The following is a 5,720-nucleotide window of genomic DNA, read 5'->3' on the forward strand; positions in this document are numbered from 1 at the left end:
TTCCTTTATTTACATGCTGAATATATTCGTTAACGAAGGATGCTGTACAGGTAGAAAAGAAGAAGGTATCTATTCCTCCATCCATCCATGTTCTGAGCTGCTTATCCTCACGAGGGTCGCAGGAGTGCTGCAGCCTATCCCAGCTATCATTGGGCAGTTGGCGGGGTACACCATCAACTGGTTGCCAGCCAATTGCAGGGCACATAAAAACAGACAACCATTCATACTCAAGTGGAAGACTGGTTAGTCACCATTTTTTACTGCAGCCAATTTTGTCACTCCATTTTTGTCGTTGTAGTTACGGTTTCCCTCAGAAGGCCATTATGACTTCTTCTTTTCCTTTCGGCTTGCCCCATCAAGGGTCGCCACAGCGTGTCATCTTAGATGAACGCTTATTTTTTTGGCACAGTTTTTACCCCGGATGCCCTTCCTGATGCAACCCCTCTGCATTTAGTCAGGGAGAGAAGCTTATAGCTCCTGGTATTCCCAGGCAGACTCCCATTCAAGTACTAACCAGGGCCAAACCCGCTTAGCTTCCGAGGTCTGACGAGATTGGGCGTTCTCAGGGTAGCACGGCTATAAGCCCGGGGCCACAATGACTGAAACCAAAAAAAACTTTAATTGCCTCATCATCTTTACACATCAAATTTAGGAACTAGTTTTCGACTCAGAAATCAAGGGTAAAGGATTATTGAAAAATGCTTGCAATATCTCAATGTTTTCTTTTATGACATGACAATTTTGGAATTTTGTCGAGATTTTAACAAGAATCATAATTCTGAGGACTGGGGCTGAAATCCCTGCCCACTTATGTACGGTGTGCATGTTCTCCCCGTGCCAACATGGGTTTTCTCCCACTTCCCAAAAGCTTGCATTCATTGAAGACTAAATTGCCCCGAGGTGTGAGTTTGAATGCGGGTGGTTGTGTGTCTCTATGTGATCTGTGATTGGCTGGCACCTAGTTCGGAGTGTACCCCACCTCCTGCCTGTTGACAGCTGGAATAGGCTTCAGCACTCTCCATGACCCTTGTGAGGATAAGCGGCTAAGAAAATGGATGAATGGATCTTAGAAGCCCCTGAATTACAGTTTTCAGAATGTCCTGGGTGCGGTCAATTTGCTGTTCATAGTGGTTTATGCTCCGCTGTTGTGAAGGCAGTTCCTGCGAGACTACAGTTAAAACGGTACTGTAGCACCAAGCACTTATTTCACATTTTATATTTAGTGATACAGTGACATGAAAAGCTACTTGTCCCTCTCCTATTTTTTGTTGTTTTGGATTTTTTTTTTTTTGCATATCTATCACACCCGAAAGTTTAAAATCCTCAAACCAAGTTTAATGTCACTCAGAGGCAACCCAAGGAAACTAAATGCAGTTTTCCAATGACAATTAAATATATTAAGGCACAAAAACAATCCAAACCTTTCTGACCCTCTGTGAAAAGGACAATGCCGCCAGAACGTAATAACGGATTGTGGCACGCTTGGCAGCAATAACTGAAATCAAGGGTTTGCAATAATTGGTGATGAGTCTTTCACATCGCTCTGGAGGAAATGTGTCCCACTTTTCTTTGCAGAATTGTAAACTTTGACTTGGCCACACCAAAACCTAACCTTTTTTTTTTGAGCCATCCAGAGGTGGACTTGCCGATATGTTTCGGATTGCTGTCCTGCTGCATGATACAAAGAGTACTTGAGTTTGCGGGCACGAACTGACAGGCTTTGTGTGTGAAAAGAAATTGGGAGGAGAGCAAATACTTTTTCAGGGCACTGTAGTTTAGGGTCAATTCTTTTTGACGTTCTTTCGATTCTCGTCAGAATTTAAACTATGGAATATCATGTAGCGATATGCCACAATGCATCCTTGAACAGAATATAATTCAATTCGAGAGCATCGTTGCGGTGATGTGAGAAAGTGCTTCTGATAGGTGAGGGGCTGGTGAAGTGATTTCTAAGTGCTATTTTAGTGGATTTGTACTGTAAACGTCATGGGGAATATGGAGGAATTCATGAAAAGATTAAAAAGTCCCAATGTCCCGAGAATTGGGACAGTAGAAAAAGGATATATTAAGACATCCTAGCAGAGGGCTTTCAGCTCCCTGCTCAGCCTCAAAGTACATCTTAAAGTACTCTTTCTGGAAACTATAGCTCACGTAGGAACTTGAACCTTACAAGATGCTGCTGTGAAATTAGTATGCGTTTCATCCATTCCCTTTCTCATTTTTTTTTTTGCTGCTCCTTGTCTCCAACTCCCCCTTAAAATAAGCAAAACCAATGATAAATACATACAGTAATTGCCAAGGTCCAGTCTATTTATCGAAAAGCAGGGAACGCGAAGACAATAAAAACTGGACTGCGCACTCTGACTCCATCACTGGTTCCACTATTGGTCAACAGGCTCTGACTTCTGGTCAGGGCAAATAGTACGGTAAACATGCACACATTGTGATGGAAAACAATGCGATAAATATATTATATTGTGAAGATTAAGCTGAAACACACTTACCGGTGAAAAGTTACTTCTTTGAGACCGCCTGCACGGTTTTGTCAGCCAACAGTGCAACAAAAAAGCTAAACCTAACGTATTCCAAATAAATTCGATGTTATTATATTTCACAATGTACAATTGTAAGGATGTCAAAGGACGTCAACTTTCACGTGAAATAGTACACAAAGCAATGTTTTGCCCTGACCGGGAGTTGACCACGTGAAAGGGGCCTGTGCGCAGTCCAGTTTTTATTCAACGTCATTGAGAGAAAGCCTCCCTACTTCCTTGTAGGCTATGCCAGCACTTCTAAATATGGGCATGGTTGTCCTTGCAGGGTGCCCTGCAGACCTTTCACGCTGAACAAGTCTTGTGTGCAAAGGCCTTAAACCTCTCGGATTACCCCATACATGCTTGTTGTTAAAAGGCTTTACAGTGGCAAAATCCAATTAAATTTTGATACCCAACTATCCATCCATTATCCAATCCACTTGTCCCCACGCACCAAGGCCAGGCGTGTGTACCACTACACCATCAGTAACTCTTTATGTCCAAATATCTTGCATGCAGATTTCAAGATACAGATTAATTTGATAGAACATAAAACAGCAGAAGCCCAGTTTGCACCACATAAATAACTCTACAAGTCTCAACATGGAGCAATAACAGAAAAATAACCACTAAGTAAGACATATATTTTGAATGTGTTTATTCATGTTGCTCTGCAATTGGCTGGCAAGCAGTCCAGGGTCCACCCCACCTCTCGCCCAAAGTCCAGCTCATTGTGGACCAAGAGAGGATAAACGGTATTTTAAAATGGAATGAATGAATTTGTGCTGTTTGAGCAGACATGGGGGTGTAAACGTTACTACATGTAATTCTAAGACATATTGGCAGGGTGTTAGCTGTTGCATGCATTTACACCACACTCACATTACCACATACCCCAAACCACAGATTTGTATTCATATTTAGAAGACACCATTTTCCATTGTTAAGATATTAAATTGTATGATTTTTATTCTATTTACACTGTCTTCACACATATAACAATTGTACCACATCAATACAAAATCTAAATTGTCACTTGAACTATGTAAGGTAAAACTATCCAGTTAGTGTTTCATTTATTCTGTTAGACAGTGATTCATTTATTTTTATGTGTGTGAAAGGAATGTTTAAAAGTACAGTAGTCGTGTTACTTTGGTATCGATTTGATACCAGATATATACTGTTTCAGTTTTGCCAATACTCATACTTTGCGATAATTAAGGTATATGCATCATCCATCCATCCATCCATCCATTTTATTTGCCGCTTATCCTCACAAGGGTCACGGGAGTACTGGAGCATATCTCAGCTGTCAACAGGCAGGAGGCGGGGTCTACCCTGAACTGGTTGCCAGCCAATCGCAGGGCACATGGAGAAGGACAACAGTCGCACCTCGGGGCAATTTAGAGTGTCCAGTTAGTGTTGCATGTTTTTGGGATGTGGAAAGAAACGGGAGTGCCCAGAGAAAACCCATGCAGGCATAGGGAGAAAATGCAATAACTCCATACAGGTGGGGCTGGGACTGAACCCGAGTCTTCAGAACTGTGAGGCCAACGCTTTACAGCCGCCCCAAAGTGCCACCGTATATGCATCATCAAATTGCTAAATCCTAATTTGCATGACCCTTAAATGTTTGTGTAATGTTTGTTTTTGTTTTTATTTAATACGTAAAACCCACAAAAGAACCCCGAGACAAAGGTTCATCCGTAAATACAAAATATTTTAATACAGAAATATACTTTTGTTTTGATGTTTTCTTTGACAGGTTCTGTCTTTTGCATGTTTTTTCATGTGCTTGTATAAATTTATAGCACAACAACTGTTATGTAAAGCCTTTTTACAAGTTATTTACCTTTCAGTTCTCTCATTTTTGGCCTAAAAATATATCCACGCTGTACTTCTCCTCTCTGCCATTCTTATGCTCCCTGTCTCTGTGGACGTATTTGTGCGCTGGTAGGCGGGCAGACCCGAGCTTGCGGCTTGTTTGCTTTGCCGTTCGGTCATGTGACACCACAATATCGAAACGCAAGAGGGAGGAGGAGGAGGAGCAAAAGTGTGCCTGCAGCGCGCCAAAACAGAAGCGGCGAGTCCAGCGACCTGCCTGTCACTTCTTTCACATAACTGCCACATTGCATTCAAGAGCGAAACTGAGGCAAAGGTATCAAACTCATCACTCTAGGATCGATCCGATACCAACACTGACAAGGCATCAACATTATCGATATTTAGATCAATCTTCTCACCAGTATTAGAAAGCTAACCCACTATCATCATTGTTGAAGTTACAACTGTTATATCTTGGTGATTGCAGTTAATATAAAGTGTCGACTGTTAGGGACTGATGGAGGAAACTCTAATGTGGGCCCGTATTTGAACCCACCGTCATATTCCTCTTGCAGTGAACCAACAGCACTTAGAACTTCACTCATCCATTGTCTGCCGCTGATTCTGTTCACAGTCAGATTACAGTTTGAACTGGTCGACAGTCAGTGGCAGGGCCCAAACAAACAAGCATTCATACACACCTGTCACTGAGTGGGAATAAATCCCATGCTGGCTGCACAAAAGTCAGCTGTTTACCGCAACATGATCACAAATGTCAAAACAATACTGTTGTATTGTGTTTCAGCAGATCTTTTGGGGTCTCTCAATGAACCAAGCTATTGACTAATTTATTTTCCAAGTCGCAAATGGAAAAGTATGGAGTTGAAGAATAGGATCCCTAATGCAGTATACAGTAGATGTTTTGCTTGTGTTAAAACTCGTTAGACTGAGTGGTATAGGCTGAAACATGTGGCACCAGGAACTGAATCTGAATCATTTACATTAGATTTTGAATAGCTAAACAAATACTGTAATTGCATTAAAAACTGAATTCGAATAATATATAATAATATATATAACTGTACAGTATTATTTAATTTGAAAAGTTGGACTGAAAAACTGAATTGTGTAATTTGTATAACATTAAGTTATCTTGTGTATGAAATGCACAAATAAAATTGCTTTCAAACAGTCGTCATTTATTTCAAGTTTATTGGAGTTCTGTTCCATAATAGTAATTTAAATTTCAAAATATATTATTCACATTCAAGCAATGTTTTAAATTAAATACAAAGTCAAAATACATTACTGAAATTATTTTTTTAAATGCAATTATTCAAGTTCAGCCGTTCAAATTAAATG

The 5,720-nt window shown here is 40.6% G+C and overlaps 1 pseudogene; it reads right to left on the bottom strand.

Moving 5' to 3' along the window:
* Positions 1-465: 465 nt before the first annotated feature.
* Positions 466-584, bottom strand: LOC133513869 (5S ribosomal RNA; annotated as a pseudogene).
* Positions 585-5,720: the final 5,136 nt, after the last annotated feature.

Source organism: Syngnathoides biaculeatus, chromosome 15 (genome assembly GCF_019802595.1).
Source record: "Syngnathoides biaculeatus isolate LvHL_M chromosome 15, ASM1980259v1, whole genome shotgun sequence".
Taxonomy (NCBI): domain Eukaryota; kingdom Metazoa; phylum Chordata; class Actinopteri; order Syngnathiformes; family Syngnathidae; genus Syngnathoides; species Syngnathoides biaculeatus.